Source organism: Panthera onca, chromosome A2 (genome assembly GCF_046562875.1).
Source record: "Panthera onca isolate mPanOnc1 chromosome A2, mPanOnc1 haplotype 2, whole genome shotgun sequence".
Classification (NCBI taxonomy): Eukaryota; Metazoa; Chordata; class Mammalia; order Carnivora; family Felidae; genus Panthera; species Panthera onca.
The window spans coordinates 95058754-95079247 of record NC_138340.1 but is presented as its reverse complement, the minus strand read 5'-3'; the positions used below and the strand labels follow the sequence as shown (position 1 = coordinate 95079247).

Genomic DNA, 20494 nt, shown 5'->3' with positions numbered 1-20494 from the left:
CTTTGAAGGGATGAACTCATTCTATCCGACATGTCCAGCTGTGCAAACAGCAGCACTGAGTGAGCTGCAGTTAGCTGTACTAATACATAGGATTAGAACAGAGGCTGGGCCACATATAAATGATGTGAATGCTTAATATACTTGAACGCTATGAATGCAGCACAGAGGGGGAATGAGAGTCCCAGAAGTGACAGAAGATATTTTGCTAACTGTCATGAAAGGAGACTATATTTTCAGGGCCTTCTAAGAACATTTCTCTTGCCAGAGACTTTTTGCCTTTTGAGGCCAATGTTTTCTAGGATGAAAAAACAATACAAAACATCAATCTTTCAAAAACTCCACAGGGAGACAACAAGGGTTGCCGCAGTTACCATTGTTCTTTCATAAAATCTCAGAATGAAGAAACCCTGAGTGTGTGTTTGTGTGAGTGCATGTGTGTGTGCGTGTGTGTGTGTGTGTGTGTGTGTTTGAAATTCACGTGCAGTAACACCTCAGGCTACAGAACAGGTAGATGGCCAGTCCAGGAAGGCATTGGCAGTGAGACCCTAAGAGTTCAGGCAACAGGGACCCATGGCCTCGGCTAGAAGACCCAGTTGTGAAGGTTCTAAGGAGTAGGTTGAAGGGAACAGGATTCAGGTTCTGGAAGCCTTGGTAATAGATAGAAGGTCCAGGGGAAAGACAGACCTTGACACTGTGATGACCTCATCTGAGGATGTGTTGGTGGGAATGAATTCTTTATGTGCTCTCTACTCTTGGAGGGAGCTGTGGGTAGACTGAGTTGAGCCCCTTCATAGGGCAGATGGAAGGGAGACCTTAGTGGAAGGAACCCAGCAAGTCCCAAACACCTGTAGACTCATCCCCAACCCTCTTGGCACTACCGTAGAAAGTGAAGAATGGAGGATTCCCTAACACTACCTCCCTTATTTCCCTAAGACCTCAAAATGATAGTTATCTTTGAAACTTTTCTGAGTAGTGTAGAATATACATATTTCTCTTAGGAGCTGAATATTGGGGTTTTCCTCATGTTCTAGGACCTTAACCAATTGAACCTCTTTAAGAAGTGGTCCAAAAGTATCACTCTTCCACATCTGATTTATCGTCAGAAAAGCCTTTAACACAATATACATAAGTGATTCTAGAAGACTAGAAGTGCTTCCAAAAATTTCACTGCAGTCTATAATTACACTTTTTAAAAAAAATTTGTCATGATGCACACAAACTTATATCATCTCTGTTCTTTTGGTAGCATGTATGGCAACAGTGAAAACAGTCTGTTTCTAAAGAAAGTTTACTTAGATAAAATGTGAACATGAGATAAAGTCAAAGATGATGTAAAGGATACAATTCCTTGTCGCAAATGATCATAGTGGTGTTTCAAGAAATATGGGTAAATCCTCTTGAGTGAACCATATATATGCATAGTTCATGTCTAGATAAACTATTAACACCTTTAAGAATGTTACCTGCTTCTTTTATATCCCCTATCAAACTAATATGATACGTAGCACAGTATATAAATGTGAAACACATATAACTAGCACAATGTTTAAGTATGCTCATGAATTTCTCTAAGTCACATCACACTTAGTCCATCCCCCTGGCAAGGTATCTAGGCTTGTCCATTTCCTGCATCACAGATGTTATAGCTCAGGATTTATTGGCATGTTGGTCAATAAGTTACTGAAGTTAATCTTCATTTAATGAATTATCAGCAAGGGAGATGCACAGATGACAAGTGTTCAGTTTTCAGAAATCTCTGTCCCAATCTGTCTTCCTCCTTTCTTCCTAATTATTGATTTAACGTACGGGCCCCTCCTCCCAATTCTTCATCCTGCACCCCTGGGAGTTCAGCCTTTTAAAGATGTTCTCATTAGAGTCAATAATTCACCGTGGCATATTATATAGTGCCCTGAATATCTATAAAGCTGTTCTTTCATGTTGTACATCCTGGGGTGCTCAAATAATTAATTTGACTAACTATAAAGAACAATACCTTCTATTGTGAGTAGTATTAATGTACTATCCACAGAGGCATATGTGTAGACGTGGCTGGGAGACAAGCTCTGCAGGAGAGTTTCTCAAGAGGATTTTCATGCTGGAGTCAGGTAGTTCTGTTCTTGGATCTATATGGAGACATAAAATACAGTGTAATTGTGATTTGGAATTAGTCAATTACCAATTGACCCAAATACTTTCTTTGGGTATTTCTTCTTCTAATTTTTAAGAGTAAAAGAACTCTTAGAAATAGTCTACTTGATGTCATTAAAAATGCTTGCTTGAAATAAAGCATTCCAAAGACATAATACTGAGACCCAGGAGAAAATCCCAGTGTTCTGTCACTCACATTGATTCAGAACTGTTTTGGTTGTAAAATAGATATTTGTATGAAAGTTAAATACTTTATTTTTATTAATTTTTTCAAATGTTTATTCATCTTTGAGAGAACGAGACAGAACATGAGTGGGGGAGGAGCAGAGAGAGAGAGGGGTGACACAGAATCTGAAGCAGGTTCCAGGCTCCAAGCAGTCAGCACAGAGCCCAATGCAGGGCTTGAACTCACGAACCATGATATCATGACCTGAGCCGAAGTTGGACACTTAACCTATTGAGCCACCCAGGTGCCCCAAGACTTTTTATTTTTTTTTAAAGTTTATTTCTATTGGGGTGCCTGGGTAGCTCAGTCAGTTAAGCCTCCAACTTCGGCTCAGGTCATGATCTCAGGGATGGTGGGTTTGAGCCCCACGTTGGGCTCTGTGCTGACAGCTTGGAGCCTGGAGCCTGCTTCAGATTCTGTGTCTCTCTCTCTCTCTCTCTGCCCCTCCCCCACTCAGGCTTTGTCTCTAAGATAAATAAACAGTAACAAAAAAATTTTTTTAATTTAAAGTTGATTGGAGAGAGAGTGTGTGCGTGTGCATGTGGGGAAGGGGCACAGAGAGGGAGAGAGAGAGAATCCCAAGCAGGCTCCATGCTGTCAGGCAGCTTGATCTAATCAAGTGTGAGATCATGACCTGAGCCAAAATCAAGAGTTAGATGCTTAACCAAGGGAGTCACGCAGGTGCCCCAGAAAATTAAAGACTTTTAATTAATTAATATTAATGAAGACTATTCATAACCCAACTGAACTTCCCAAAAAGGTAACAGTATATGCATATTAACATTTTAATTATTGATAAGAAACATGCAGACTCCATTTTAGTTTGTGGTGAATTAGTAATTAGGTAAGTAAAAAAGTACTTTTAAACTTCTGTGGTGTAATAAGACTCAGAGGTCCCAGATTCAGATTCCAGCTCTGCCAATTATTAACTAGGTGACTTTAAGTAAGTCACTTAGCTTAACCTAGGCTGTTTTCTCAAGCCTATAAAACAGAGATGAGTTCCTTCCAGTGTTAGTATTCTATATTTCTATTTATGATCATCACTTAGATCTCCAATGAATGAACCACTCACTCAATTGGAATAGCAACATTCAACAGCCATTTTTTTTTCGTGAATAAATCCTTCACACAGGAGATATTTATAGAGCCAAGAGATGGATGAATTATTGTGAAAATATTTATATTCCCTTGTGCAGAGTGGTTCTCAGGCTAAAATTCTTGCTTTATAGGAAACTGATCCAGGAAACTCAAGCTAGAATGTTGCTCTATTCATTTCTAGGTCACAGTGTGAAAATTTCTATTGGAAAGCTGGAAACAGTTCTTTTATATTTTTACAGTTTTACTGAGATATAATTGATATATAATATTGTGTAAATTTAAGGTGTATAACCTGTAATATATATACACAAATAAATATATATACAAATGATATATATTACAAAATTATTACCACCACAGTGTTAGCTAACACCTCCATAACCCCACATAATTACCTTTGTGTGTGTGTGTGTGGTAAGAACATTTAAGATCTACTCTCTCAGCAACTTTCAAGTTTATATTCTGGTATTATTAACCATGGTATTATCACCATGCTCTACATTAGATCCCCACAACTTCATCTTGTACCTGAATTATGTACCCTTTGACCAGCATCTCCCCATTTCTCTTACTCCTAGGCCTTGGCAACCACTTTCCTACTCTGCTTCTATGCGTTAAACTTTTTTAGATTTCACATATAAGTGAGATCATATAGGGTCTGTCTTTCTCTGACTTACTTCATTTAGCATAATGCCCTCAAGATCCATCTATATTGTCGCAAAGACAGGATTTCCTTCTTTTTCATGGCTGAATAATATTCCATTGTGTGTATATCCATTTATCTACTGATGGACATGTGGGTTGTTTTCATACCTTGGCTATTGTGTATAATGCTGCAATGAACACAGGAGTGCAGATATATTTTTACCCTCTTTTCATTTACTTTGGAAACATATCCAGAATAAGGATTAATGGATTTATGGTAGTTCTATTTTTAATTTTTTGAGTGATCTCCATACTGTTTTCCATAGTGGCTGTGTCGATTTACTACCCTATCAACAGTGCAAATGTGCTCCTGGGAGCAGTTATTAAGTACAGACCTGGAATCACAGTAGCCACAAACTTTAGCCACACAAATCAGCAGGGCAGGCACTAGGCTGATGGACAAAAGTTGCTGCCTCAGAGATGAGACATGCTGAAGTACACTATACCCAACCACCTGGTATCCCCACCTGGTAACTCAAACCACAACCTTTTGCTCCATCCTTGGATGCCATCTTGAATGAAAGTAAAGGACTGAAAAGACAGAAAAATCTGAGACTGAACTTTCTTCCTGGAGAAACACTGTGCCTCTTCAACCAGATTAGACATTTGTTTTCCTTTCCTACCATCCAGCATGTAGCAAAGACTTATTTGGTTATAGATAAAATCAAAGAGGTTGCATTTCTAAATTCTTTGCACATCAACTGCATTCAACTTTTGTCCCTAATATTCCTTGTTGTGGTGCAATAGATGATATAAAGACTGTATTTTACAGACTAAAACATTCCTCCAAATTTAACATTGTAATCTTAAGCAAATAAAGACAGTATTTCTCACACATTTTATCAAATTTGTCACTAAAAGTCCTTTGTCTCCAGGCATATCAATCTGGGGACTATTCCTAAGAACCCAATTGGTACAACTTTTTGGAGTTAATAAAACTGTGTTCCCACTGGCTTCCATTGCTGTTTTGTGCACAATTCCCCACTGAGTATTTGATGAATTTCTATTCCTTGGGGGCCCCAATATTTTTGTGAGTATGCTGAGGATCCATGTCTTGTCACAGGGAGGAAGATGATTTCCTCTGATAACATTCCCCTGGCACCTGAGGAGCTTATCACAGCCCTTTATTTGGCTGTTTCTGTTATGTTGGCATGGGTCCAGAGCACTGGGAAAGAAAAGGTTGTGCTTTTATGGGGAACATTTTATTCCCTCTTGGGAAAAGTGAACATGACTCAATGTCAGGAAGAGAAATTCTTCATACAGATAAAGAGAATGAATATCTGCCTACGTCTTTTAATAGTTATAACACATTTAATGGTCCTTTTGTATTCTGTTTTGTTGAGGAGCTCAAATTATTTTAGAAAATCTGATTTCTTGAAACCAGACCTGCTCTAGCCTTTTTGTAAAGAGGGACTATTGAGGTGGGGAAGGCCCAAATGGTGGGGTCCAGTTGAGGGGAAGTAAGATTTCTGAAATAAAGGTCCTGAGTTGGGTGTGCAAGCTGAAGAAGCTGAAGAGAGGGATCTCACTGACTCCCATTCAGCAGTTCCTATGGGGTCCAAGGACATCCCTACGCATCAGATTAGGAGCAGTAGCATATTTTACCTTAACTTCTCCTCTGTAATGAAAAAAACGTTTGCCAATGATCAAGGTAGAAAAGTATTTCTTGCTTCCTGTTTTCTTTCTCCAGATTTCAGTTTATGCCTATGCCCAGAATGAAGGATGCCTCATGTTACGTACTGCCTATCCTCTAAAATATTTTTCTACATAATCAACCTTCCTTAGTAATTGAACTCCCAGTTTTTTTGGTGGGGGCATACCATCCCAGAATACATATTATAACCTCCAACCTCCCTTATGGTTATATGTACACACATAATTTAGTTCTGGCCAGTGGAATAAAAGTGGATGTACAACTTTTGGATATTGTCCTTAATGGGAGAGGGGAAATTTTCTGTCATCTTTCCTCCTTACTGCCTGGATGTGGATGTAATGGCTGGAGTTCCAGCAGCTATCATGTATCATTATCTTGGGAATGGAAGCCATGCATGCAGAACAAGAACAACATGGACATCCTGAGAGCATGGAGTTCCCATATCACCTCTGGACCACATACCTATGGACTTTTATATAACCGAGAAATAAACAACTATATTGTTTAACCTAGTTTTGTTAATTTTAATTCTAGTTTAATCCAGTTTTGTTTTTTTAATTTTAATTCTAGTTGGAACCTAATTTTAACTGATATGGTCCTCCAAGCCAGCTGCCTTTATTCAGCTATCAACCGTAATTCTATTGCACAAAACATGTTTTATACAACAGATAAATTCCTAAACTTTTTGGGGGGTAAAATTTGAAGATATTTAAAATATAATAATAGGGGCTATCATTTAAAGAAACCAAATGGAAAGTTCTTCTATAAAGTATTTACATTTTTTTGGTTTGTTATAAAAAGGCTTACCGATCTAAATCCTGAAACAGAAAAAAAGAGTATTAATGGCACTACTGATATGATTTAAATGAAGTCTGCAGTGTGGTTAATAGTATTACACTGATGTTCTTTCTTTGGTTTTAATCATCGTACTATGGTTTTGTAGGACATTAACAGTAGGAGAAACTAGTTAAAGGTCATATAGGTCATCTTTTTTGTGGTACTATATATAAAACATATAATTTACCATTTAAACCATTTTTCAGTGTACAGTTCTGTGGCATTGGTACACTCATATTATTCTACAACTATCACCATCATCCACCTCTAGAACTTTTTTTTCACCTTCCCAAACTGAAATTCTGCATTTATTAAACATTAACTCCCTGTTCTTTCCCATTCCCTGAGCCCCTGGAAACCTCCATTTTATTTTCTATATCTATGAATTTGACTACTCTCGATAACTTATGTAAGTAGAATTATACAGTATTTTGTGACTGGCTCATTTGATTTAGCATAATCTTTAACATTCATCCATGTTGTGGAATATATCAGAATTTTCTTTCTTTTTTAAGGCAGGATAATAATCCATTGTTTTTATTTTTTTGAGAAAGTTGTGATTGTATTGTATGTAATGACATATAACTGCATTTTTTTTTTCACATAACAGAATCCTTCCCAGATTACTTTTTACTTAAAAAAATTTTTTTAACGTTTATTTATTTTTGAGACAGAGAGAGACAGAGCATGAACAGGGTAGGGGCAGAGAGAGAGGGAGACACAGAATCGGAAGCAGGCTCCAGGCTCTGAGCCATCAGCCCAGAGCCCGACGCGGGGCTCGAACTCACGGACCGTGAGATCGTGACCTGAGCTGAAGTTGGACGCTTAACTGACTGAGCCACCCAGGCGCCCCAAAATCCTTCCCAGATTATTAATAATTTCTCCTAAACATGATTTTAAATGGCTGTATAATCTTTTCTATGTCACCCATTTCCCACATTTTAATTTTTTATTTAGACCATTCCTGTTTTTCACTTTATAACCAACACTCTGGAGAGCAATTTTGCACATAACAATTTTGGGTCCATTCTAGATTATTTGTGAATTGTTTATGTCCTTTATCCATTTATCTCTTGAGGATCCTATTACTTTTCTTCCTAATTTATATAATAAAGATAGAAACTCTTTAAAATAACAAAACCAATTTTCATCATTCCTAATTAAATGATTATAGATACACTTGCATTCTAAAACAAAAAGACAAAAAGACAATTTATAATAAAACCAATCATCTGGTCATCTCATTGGAAAATTAATTTTAGCCTTATGTGCACAGGTTATTAATAAATGGATTTTTTAATTAATAAATTATTTTTACTTAAAAAAACAAGTAGTTGATAATATTGAGTATCACAACTTTAGTGTTTTAGAATATCTGTATACAGCATGTGACCATATCACCCTTCTTAGCCAAGACTAATTTCTTTTATCAAGGTGAAGATTTAGGAAAAATTAGAAATGGAAGCTCTCCTGCTCTGGAGGCAGTTATTTTGAAATCTTAAATATTATTGCATTTCAAAATGTTTCTATTTTCAGTTGAATAGTGAGGTCTAAAGGAAGATAAAAAAGCATAAAATTCTTTACTCTTGAGCCTTTGAAACTGACAATTTCTATTGAAAAAAAAATTTTAAAGATGTGCATACCATAGATAAACAAAACAAAGGTTTTTAAGTGGAATTGGATTTTCTTTTTTTTTTTTTTCTTTTTTTTTTTTTTTTAATTTTTATTTTTGGGACAGAGAGAGACAGAGCATGAACGGGGGAGGGGCAGAGAGAGAGGGAGACACAGAATCGGAAACAGGCTCCAGGCTCCGAGCCATCAGCCCAGAGCCCGACGCGGGGCTCGAACTCACGGACCGCGAGATCGTGACCTGGCTGAAGTCGGACGCTTAACCGACTGCGCCACCCAGGCGCCCCAAGTGGAATTGGATTTTCAAATGCAATGAAATATTTAAGAGTTTAAGCAACTATTTAGACATTTCCCCAAATTGAGGGCAAGGAGAATAATTGTGGAACTAATAAGCTACATGTGAGGGTAGAAGGAAGAGGGACAAATTGGATGCTTCTTTGGGAAGCAGACTGCAACTCCAGGTCCAGATGACTATATCCAGAGGGGACTCTAACTCCAGCTGCTCAAAGACACATAATTCAATGAAGTTAAACATCATGGCGATTTTTTTATTTTGTTTGCATATTCAGCCTTTAATTGTGTGTATTGCTTTAAGAATCTCTTCTTAATATAATATGTATCATTTTTCTCCCCTTTTGCAGTAATAAGTTCTAGGGGCAATTCCTTCCCCCCTCCCCGCCCCCCCCCCCCGCCCCTACCCAATTTTAACATTTTAATCCTCGGTCAGCCCTTGGAATAGTATCTGGATTTAAGTACACCATTTTGGAGGGGCACCTGCTGGCTCAGTTGGTAGAGCACACAACTCTTGATCTTGGGATTCTGAGTTTGAGCCCCACACTGGAAATAGAGTTTATTTTTAAAAAAGTATACCATTTTGGAGCTTCAAAAAAATGTTTGAAATAATAATGAAATATAGTAATAACATTAAAAAATGTACAATCAACAATTTTAAAAATTTTTACACAAGTAGTTGATCAGAAGAGGCACATGGAGAAAAATTTCTTTAATATGATAGACTTTCAGGATACCAAAGATGGGTGTCCACCTAAAATAATATTAGTAAAGTCCCTTTAAGATTTTATTATTTAAAAAAAAATTTTTTTTTCTTAATGTTTTTTATTATTTATTTTTGAGACAGAGAGAGACAGAGCATGAGCAGGGAAGGGGCAGAGAGAGCGGGAGACACAGAATCGGAAGCAGGCTCCAGGCTCTGAGCCATCAGCACAGAGCCCGATGCGGGGCTCAAACTCACAGACTGTGAGATCATGACCTGAGCTGAAGTCAGACGCTCAACCGACTGAGCCACCCAAGCTCCCCTAAGATTTTATTTTTAAGTAATCTCTACATCCAGTGTGGGACTCGAACTTACAACCCTGAGATCAAGAGTCGTATGCTCTATGGACTGAGCCAGGCAGGTGCCTCAATAAAGTCCTTTTAGAAGCAGATGAATAGACTGGATGTTTCAGCAAGTCCTTTATGTAATTAGAAATTTGAAATTTACAAAATATATTATGATGACTTTTTCAGAAAGCTGCGTCTTCATCTCTCTTAAAAGTATGAATGAAACTATTATTTAAGGCTTATTTCAGAAATATGGAGTCACAATAGCTCAGTTCTTAATCAGTACATCTGTTGGGCATTTATTTTGTAAAGTTTATTGAACTCTGTATGTGACACTGAATGCTGTCACATTCAATGTGACAGGTACTAACAGATAATTTTTTAATAATATAGTAAATGCAATTCATTCATTCATTCATTCTTTATTGCCTATGGTAGGTGTCAGGTATACAGAGGTTAGAATCAAAACAAAACAAAACAAAACAAAACAAAACCCATGCCTGATTCTGCTTCTCACAGAGCTCAGAGTGTGGTAAGAGAGGCATTAAACAAATAAACATATAGTTAAGAACTGTGATCACTTTTATGAATGAACACAGCTGGCGAACACAGCTATGAGTGAGATTAGGAGGATCTAAGTGAGATTGGGGACATGGAAAGTGTCTCTTAGGAAATGGTATTTTGGCTGAGGCCTTATGGATGAGTAGGAGTTGGACAAAGAGTCAAGGGGTAAATGATCTGGGCAAAGGGACTAGCTTGACACAAAGGTCCTGGGGCAGGAATGAACTTGTCTGGTTTGAGAATCCTAAGGCTGGAACTTAGTGAGTGAGGGTGAAAATAATGGGAGCTGAGGCTGGAGAGAGGCAGAGCCAGAGCCTGCAGGGCCTGGGAGGCCACACTATTGTCAGTGGAGGAAAGTCAATGAAGACTCTACAGAGGATCTACATGGTATATAAATATGACTGGAAAGATACTTCTGGTTCCTACTCAGTAGATGAGGGGCCACTGCAGTTGGAAGGACCAGCGGAGAGGCCAACACAGAGCAGTCAGGTGTGAGATGAAGGATGCTCAAATTACTTATGAGCAGTGGGGAGAGAAAGACATGGATGGATCAGAAATGTGTTTTGGAGGTTGAATTGACAGCACTAGATAATGGGGTAGAAATGAGGGCAAAAGATGTCAGATGTCAGGGATGACACAATGATAGATGCACAGGGCATTATTGGACCACTGAGGAGGTACATCTCACCTAGACTGAGGTAAAGCAGACAGAGGTTCAGAAAGAGCTTGCCTGAGTTCAGTCTTAGAGAACCAGTCAGAGTTAGCCAGGCAAGGAGAGAGGGTATGAGTGAGGTGGTAAAGTGTCCCGGTAGAGGGGGCATCTGTGCAAAGGCAAGGAGGGGAATGTATGGGGGTGGTGTACCATAAGTGGGAGAGAGGTGTGAAATGAGTTAATAGAGTGGGCCAAAGACAGATCTTGGAGGGCCTGGTAGGACACTTTAGAAGCTTGCATGCCATGAGAAGGCATGGTTTTAAGCAGGAACGTAAACTTATACAATTTGTATTTTACAGAGAGAATTGTAGCCATTTTGAAGGAAGCTGCAATCTCATTTAAATCATGCTCTAACTGAGGTAATGACACCAAAGGTTGCCTAGAGTGGATATATACTTAAGAAATGTAAAGCTAAGAAGTAATACTGGCAGGCTTTGGTGACCGTCAGATATGGGTGGTGGGGAAGAAACGGGAGTCAAGGTTGAAACTGAGGTTTTCTAGCTTGAGTGGCTGAATGGAGAACACAGATCTGAAAACATGTTTGGCATGTGTGTGTAGAGGTAGAAGAATGATGAGTGCCCAGGAGAGTGCTAGAAACCATCCTGGATACAAAAAATAAAGCAAGCAACCAAATAGTGTTTAAGCATCTAACTTGTGCAAGGGACTATAGGTGCTGTGAATGCTGTTGAGTAGGAATTCCAAATCATTTACAGATGAAGCAATGAGGTGCATGGAAAATGAAACTCTCTATGCTGAAGGTCACCTCACTCAGAAAGGTCTAGAAGTATAGGTCCCTGAGCTCATGAAAGAGTTTGTCATGAGGAAGAATTTGAGAAGCACACACACAAACATATCACCTAACAGGATTAAATGCTAAGTTACAGGGTTATAACAATGAGTAGTGAAGACACCAAAAGCCTAAGAACACAATGGATGGGAGTATCTGGGAATTCCTATGGGAAGTGTGGTACCACTGTTGAGGACTTCAGGGCCATTGCAAATAGCAAAGGTGGAGTTTCTGGTTTGTATGTCAGGGCTGTATAGGCTTTTAGCCCCTTTTTAAATGTGTTATATCCATCAAGATAAGAAAATAAAATCAAGGAATTTATTCTTGGTAATTTCACTTGTACACGTTCTAGGCAAATAGTTAATTGCATATTGTACAATTTCTTTTCAGAGGAAACCCCATTCCTTCAGCAAGTCCAGTATGATTCTTTTAACAGTTTCCATCATTCTCAGGAACCTAGCTTTTTTTGGATCAGAGGACAGCTATGTAGGAGGAATCACAACAGAGTTGAACAACCCACTTCCCTGGGCTGGAAAAATTTATATAGTAATATCAAATCTTAGCAGTCATTTATACACAATGACCAAAGCTACTACTGGCCATGGGAAGAGTTCCTGCATAACTGATGGTGTGTGACCCAAAAATGAGGGAGAGAGATAACCTATTTGACTAGCATTTATACCACATTTCACCAGCAGAATCATCACAACTGACACTGGCCTGAAGTCTTTGACTACTGAAGATCTCATTCAGATGGGATACCTTGGCACCAAAAGGACACTCAGCATCCAAAACGTGGAGTGGATTCTAACGACATTTTATTTTAAACATAATTTATCAGTTCTTGAATGATTGGTTGTACAAGTAAGAATACTGGTAATCCTGGATTTTAAATGCTAAGAGTTTAATTTAGGTAAGGATCTTCATAACCTTTAAATCCTGACCTTCTTAAAAAAGTTTTTTTTTTTTCCTATCCTACACATTCTATAGAGATCAGGTAAAATTAAAGGCTAAAATGAAGACAAAATGTCCTCTAGCGCTAAGCCTGCCTGCTTGCTTACATGTATTAGGTCGATGAATTTGCTGTTTTTATATGTAAAGACATTTTGAATAGCAACAACTTCATCTGGTTCAACCTAGTACTGAAATCATTGCAGAAAACCAACAGCCTGCACTTTCCTTATGAGCTTCACAAAAAGCTCTTCCTCAGCTTCCTTTGGCAGCACTTTCCATTGTCTTGGAATTCGTTCATTCAGGAAGTTCTTACTACTGACCCAAATCCCTCTTGAATTAATTAAAGCCATTTTACTTCTCCTGTCCAGAAAGACCATTGAAAAGGACAGCCTGTCATGGCTTATTTGAATTCCCTTCATCATTTTGAAGACTATAATGAAGTGGCCAGTCAGTCTCCTTTCTCCAACTTAAATAAAGTTCCACTAGCTTTCCCTCAAGGACCTATTCTCTTTCAGTTTTTAGATACCGGTAGCAAGGAGAGACCAGGTATGTGAACTCAGACAAGCATTTAATCTTTTTTGGGACTCAGCTTCTTTGTTTGCAAAATGAGAATTTGGAATAAAGTCAAATGTGTCCTAACTGCTGTGAAGAACTTTCTTAGGGAATTCTGGAAAGAGGCATGGTTCTCTCTCTCTCTCTTGCTCTCTCTTTCTCTGTGAGAGAGCAAGAGAGAGAGAGAGAGAGAGAGAGAGAGAGAGGGAGACAAGGATGGGCTCTATTCTTTAATTACAAATTCTTTACTTACAATTTTTTTTAAAGTTTATTTATTTTGAGAGAGAAAGAGACAGCGTGAGTGGGGAAGGGGCAGACAGAGAGGGACAGAGAGAGAATCCCAAGCAGGCTCTGCACTGTCAGCATAGAGTTCGATGTGGGGCTCGAATTCAGGAACAGTGAGATCATGACCTGAGCCGAAATCAAAAGTCAGATGCTTAACCGACTGAGCCACCCAAGCAACCCACAATTTTTTTTAAGTTATACATGCTAAGGTCTCCTTTTGCTCCCACCCTCCCCTCTTCCCTCTCACCATCACTTGAGCACACACATATGCACACACACACATCTCAAAAGAAATGAAGACCAGTCTGTTATAAATAGCATTTTGAAAATCCTAAATAAATTATCAAGCAAAATCCAGGAACATATTTAAGAATAAAATACTATGATCAATTTAAATATAAAAATTCAGGGCGCCTGGGTGGCTCAGTCGGTTAAGCATCTGACTTCGGCTCAGGTCATGATCTCGCTGTCCGTGAGTTCGAGCCCCGTGTCGGGCTCTGTGCTGACAGCTCAGAGCCTGAAGCCTGTTTCAGATTCTGTGTCTCCCTCTCTCACTGCCCCTCCCCCTCTCATGCTCTGTCTTTGTCTCAGAAATAAACATTAAAAATATATATATAAAAATTCAACTAATTGTAGTTCATTATTATAATGTCTATTGATGAAAGGGAAAACTCTTACAATAATCTCCAAAGACGCTGAAAGTTAATTCAATAATTTTAATGTTCATTCTTGATTTTAAAAATTAAATAGAACTAGATGGAAATTTACTTAGCCTGATATATATTTATATATCTCAACCAAGAAGACTACCTGCCATGTGACTAATAAGCAGTCCCAATAAAGTAAAGAACAAGGCAAAAACTTCCAATTTTCCTAAAATTATCCAATATAGGTCTGGAAGCACTAGTTAATAATTCTGAATAAGAAGAATCAGATCAGGGGACTTCAGCAGACACAGAAAATCTTATTACAAAGCTATTGTAATTAAGAAATATATAGACACTGGAACAGAATAGTGAATACAGAAGGATCTACACATATATGTAAATCTGAAAAAAGACAGAAATGCCATTACAGGTCAAGAGATAAAGAACAGATTATTCAATAAATGGTACCAAGTAGGACTGACAGATAGAATAGAGAAGGCTCAGTTAAATTTAATTTTCAGATAAACAACAAATAATTTTTTTAGTATGCATGTCTAAAATATTGCATGGGACATACTTATATTAAAACATTATTCATTTTTATCTGAAAGTTAAACTAAACTGGTTATCTTACATATTTTTTTACTTGCTAAAATCTGGCAACTCTAGTGCCAGGCCAATGTTATTCATGTGGACAAAAGTTAAAATGGATTTCTACCTCATTCTCTGCCCAAAAAAATAATTCTAAATGAATCAAGTTCTTAAATGTAAAAAGGCAAAAACTTAAATACAGGGGAAAAATTTTATGACCTCAGAATAAGGAAGAATTTCTTGAGTAAGACTCAAAATTGTAAGCCATTTTTTTTGGAGTCAAAGATTTATAAATTTTACCAGCAGAAAATAAAACACTTCTTTTTCTCAAAAACACTAAGAAAATATTGAAAAGACAAGCTACAAATTGAGAGAAGTTTTTTGGGTAACACTTATAACCAAAAGCATTAGTATTCAAATATATAAAGAATTTCTACAAATCAGAAAAATTTCAGTGAAGACAGCAGAAAATGAAAAAAGGCAAAAGACACAAAGAGGTAGTTTTTAAAAAGAGGAAGCACAAAAGGCCAATAATTGTGAGGATGTATTCAACATTTTTGGTAATAAAGACATGCTTAATTAGAGACATCATTTCATACCATCCGATGACAAACATGAGAATACTCAAACAATATTATGTTTTGGGAAGGATGTGGAGTGATAGGAACATAAATACATTACTGGTGGCCATGTGACTTAGCACAACTACTCTGGAAAACATCTAACACTACCTGGACAAATTCAATATGCACATACTCTGCTTCAGTAATTCCGCTCTCACGTACATGTGTCCCAGAGAAACTCTTGAGTATGTTTATCAGGACAGGTATGCAGGAATGTTCAAGGCAGTCTTTTTAGTAATAGCAAGAAAAAAACCCAAAAAGAAAATAAATTCAAATGCCTATCAACAGTAGAAAGAATAAATAAATTGTGATGTCTTCTTTTTATAAAAGAATACTTTATAGCAGGGAAAATGAACAACATAAACTCTATTCTCTACAACATAAATAAATATCAAAAGCATAATGATAAAAGTAAAAAAGCAAATCACAGAAGAGTATATACAATGTGACTCCATTTATATAAAAACAAAAGTACACACACAGACACATACACACTAAAATGCAGGGGAATTATTACTATAGTTAGTAGGAATCAAATGTTAGGTCACTTTTAGTGGGAATCAAATGATTAGGTCATTTTTCCACACATAGACCTTTGGAAGAACTCGAAACTCAATCTTTGTCTACAATTTTTGTTTAGAACACAGAGTGGCCCCCATTGTTTTTTTTCCTCATCAAGTATGACCATTTCTTTCTTTCATTGGACTCTCTCCATACCACCTTAGCTGACTTTGCTTTAAATATTTCTTTTAATGATGGGACAGATATGTTTTCTCTTTCTATGTGTATCTCTGGATCTTCTTTCTTTAATGCTGATGGGTGTGGCATTCCATCCCACTGCAGTGCCAAATTTTGGCATATGGAGTTTGTTAGGTTGGTGGTGAGGACAGAGAAAGATGGTGGGATAAAAGGATGAAGGGGACTGGTGACATGTGGCACACACAGAACAGATTCTTCTTTGCTACCAGGCCATTCACAGTGATCTAGCTGAAAAAAGAAGATTTTTACTTGGTCCAAATTAGCTTATGGGAGGTCTAAATATGGCACAGTGCCAACATTTCAGCTAATACTTTGGTTTTTTTTGGTACTTTAATGAGAAAAGGGTTGACTCTGCCTAGGGAGAGTTCAATTCTTTTCCACTAATATCCTCACCACACTTTCTAATGCTATTATGTTCCTAAATAGGAACATGTAGATTTGTGAATATGCTTCCCAAATTGAAATAAACATTTAATGAAATTTCAATAACTAAAGCAGTCAGTTCTTTCTTTTGATTTTGAAAATCTGAACAATTGTATACCATGAGAAATAAATGTAAAAAAATGCCCAGAAACTATAGAGAAAAAAAGAATAATTACATGATTGCATTACAAATTATTGACACATACTCTAAATCTACAGTAATTAAAACTGTGATACTGACCCAGAAAACAGAGAAATTGATCAATGAGTGGAATAAAAGGCCCAGAAACTGTACATGTGCATGGGCATTTAATACATTATAAATTAAATTATAGGGCAATTAAGATTAATGAGAAATGTAAAAAACAAATATCACCATTAAAATTGGATAACAACTTGGGAAATTATAGGTTAGATAGCTAACAGTATAATGAAAAATAAATTCCAAGTAGTTAAAGAATTTATACACACAAATCCTGCAAAAAGAAAGGAGAGAATATTTTTACATTCTTGAAGCAAGGATGATCTTCCTTAGCATATTGTTAAGATTTAGGATATAAAAGGAAGAATGAATAAATTTGACTTTACACAGATTAAAAGCATATGAATGGAAAAAGAAGCCATAAATAAAGGTGAAAAAGATAAACTGAGAAGTATATTTATAAAAGGGCTAATACCTATAATATATTAAAAAGATTAAAGCAAAAAAGAAAAGCAACCCACTAGAATAATGGGTAGAGTATTACACAGGCAGCTCACAGAAAAAGAAATTCAAATGGTCAATAAATGCATTAAGAAATGCTCAACTTTACTAATAATATGCACAAAATAAACTATTGGGATTCTATCTATCTATCTATCTATCTATCTATCCATCCATCCATCCATCCATCCATCCACTTTGTTTGCTTTCTGCCTATCACATTAGCAAAGATTTAGAAAAATATAGAAGACCTGGGTTGTTGAGCATGGGCAAATCAGTCATATCATACATGTTAATGGAGTATTTATTTGACATAATATTTTTGGAAGGTAATTTGGCAATTTGTATCAAAATTTTAAGTGCAGTACCATATACACTTTTGATCAGCAATTTTCCTTTAGAATATATCCTTGTGGAAGATACTGGTCATGGCCTACACAATAGCACTTTCTAATCCCCTTTTCTTTCCTAAGAGGTTTTTCTTGAGACTTCTGATTTTCCAAGAAGTTAAATCTACTGATGAGCTCAGAGATGTTGGGCATTAGTCCCCAGACCCAGGAAATCAATTATGGCTGGTTTCAGTCAGTCACAGTGACTCCATTCTCCTTTACCTATGATTGGTATAGGGATGGGTATTGCATGTAACACAGTTCTGAGCAAAGACTCATTAGAGAAAGTCTGCTGAGGTACCTCCCCTTCCAGGAGAAAGTATTTGGTCCCTGCTACTTCCTACTTGCTGGAATGCTGCTGTACAGATGTGGTACATGGAGAACCTAAAGTTAATAGCTAAGGATGGTGGAGTGGAAGGGTTCAATTGTTTACCTTTCAATATCTTAATATACAAGAAAACTTATTATAAAAATCACTCTTGGTAGGGTTTTTTTGTTGCTGTTGTTACTACCTGCCAAATGCATCCATGATTTATACAATCCTACAGAAATACTCAAATGCATAGATATAAACAGAGATTGACAGGTAAGTGTTATTTATAATAGTGAAAAATTTGAAATAGCTAAATAGCCTCAATAGGAGACTAGTTAAATAAATGTTAGGATATTAAAAAGATTGAGTTACAACTATAGGTACTAACTTGGAAATATGTTTGTAATTTACTATTATAAGTAAAAATCAAGCTGCAGAGAAGAATATTTATAATGGTCCCATTTATAATGGTCCCATATATATATATATATACATACACACACACACACAACACATATGAACATATATAAACATATACATATATGCACATATATACATATACATATATATGCACATATATACAAACATGGATATGAATGGTGGATATAAAAGGTAATAAACTGCTTTTGGTCATTTCTACCAGAAAAGACACTGAGAAGGATTAAAGTATAGAAGGACATATTTAGGTTAAGTCAGTTATTCCCAAGTTTTAAAAATCATCAGAGACCCTTTATATGTTTTTTCCCTATGGATCCTATATTTGGAAAAAGATGCATACCTAAGAACTTTATAATTTGTTTCAATATTGATCTAAGATATAACCAACGACCTATGTTCAAGATTTGCAATGATATTATTTTTTTTTTATTTTTTTTAACGTTTTTATTTATTTTTGAGACAGAGAGAGACAGAGCATGAATGGGGGAGGGACAGAGAGAGAGGGAGACACAGAATCGGAAGCAGGCTCCAGGCTCTGAGCCATCAGCCCAGAGCCCGACGCGGGGCTCGAACTCACAGACTGTGAGATCGTGACCTGAGCTGAAGTCGGACGCTTAACCGACTGAGCCACCCAGGCGCCCCTGCAATGATATTATTATATTGTATGTTTATCATAGCTGAGTTGCTAAAAAGCAGTAAAGAAAAGCTATAATAATGATTGTTGAACTTCTACGTGCTAAGCTTTGTGCTATTTGCTAAGCATTAGGCTAGGACATTTTCTCATTTCATTTCCCAGTATTAAGCATTATCCCCATATGACAGATGAAAAAGCTGAGGTTTACAAGTTCCCTAATTGTACAGCTGGTAGAGTACAGGGTTTTCTTGGTCTAATGCTCTCCATGTTTCTATTTTACTCACTGCTAGCAACAAAATTGAAAGTGTCTCCTTAGACACTCAAGTGATTCACTTTAGTTTGGCTGTCACTTTGTACTAGGTCTAAGAACAACCACAAAATCAATACTGGCTCTGATGCAGGTAGTTGTGTTATTGATCATCCATCTTTCTGCTAATTAGCATATGCTAATAACAACCATATGCTAATAACTATTTAGCATATTCCAATAATAATATAATTTCTGACCAAAGATTTTGACATTTAGCTAGCTTGTAGCTTTATCCTGGGTAAATACATAATTTCTATAATTTCTACTAGGCATCTAGAAATAGTTACAAATCCTCAAGCCTGTCATAATGAAACTTCAAGTTTCTTATTGCTGCAGTAGGGTACCAAGCGAGGTATTGAGAGAACATTGTGTTTGTAAATCACTGAACATTGGCAAAAGAAGATGTATTATGCTATGAGCTTTCTATGGTTCAGTTCTCTGCCATGACACTGGCCTATTAGTGAGATGGCTGTGCTATAATTGGAAGCTTTCTAGAAAACTTGGTTGTATTAAACCTCTAACAAACTTAGCCCATATGGAATTCTGTGTGAGACTAATGTGTTTTTAGGTTCCACTCTCTTGGAACTTAGAAAAATGTACATGATTGGACCTTGTTCCTGGGAATTCTGATTTGAGTCTAAGGAGAGAGGTAAGGTTATGAGTACACTTGTATATTTCCCCAAATATTTCTCCTGAGGTCCCTACTCTCTGCTAAGTGAGACTCAGAAGAAATTATTCCCCTCATTCATTTGATAAATGCTTCTTATTAAAGGATTACCATTCTCCCTTCCCCAGGCCTATTATTATCAAATATTTTAAAGACATTCTAGTTTGAATATCTTATAATCACTTAATATCAGAGATAGGATAGTTAACATGAATTTTCTATGAGCTAAATTAGGGTTTCAAGTTGTTTTCATTTCTCTATTACTGCTTTACAAATTACTCCCAAACTGAGCACTTTAAAACCATTTCTGTGGGTTAGGACGCAGCTTAGCTACAAGCCTCAAGGCGTCTCACAAGGCTGCAAAGTGTTGACTGGAGCTCAAGTCTCATGTGAAGGCCAGACTAGAGAATGCTCTGCTTTTAAGTTCACTCAGGTAGTTGTTGACAGAATTCTGACCATCACAGATTGTTGGACTCCCCCAGTACTTTGCCACGTGGGCCTCTCTCTA

At 37.0% G+C, this 20494-nt stretch overlaps 1 long non-coding RNA gene across 4 annotated transcripts in view; it reads right to left on the bottom strand.

The window, feature by feature from the left end:
- Positions 1-20494, bottom strand: part of LOC132679879 (uncharacterized) — a 297655-nt gene that overhangs the window by 142365 nt on the left and 134796 nt on the right. For all 4 annotated transcript variants that reach the window (XR_013553995.1, XR_013553997.1, XR_013553996.2 and 1 more), the window contains one exon: positions 1994-2123. This is a non-coding gene — a long non-coding RNA (uncharacterized LOC132679879). The remainder of the gene's footprint in view (positions 1-1993; positions 2124-20494) is intronic.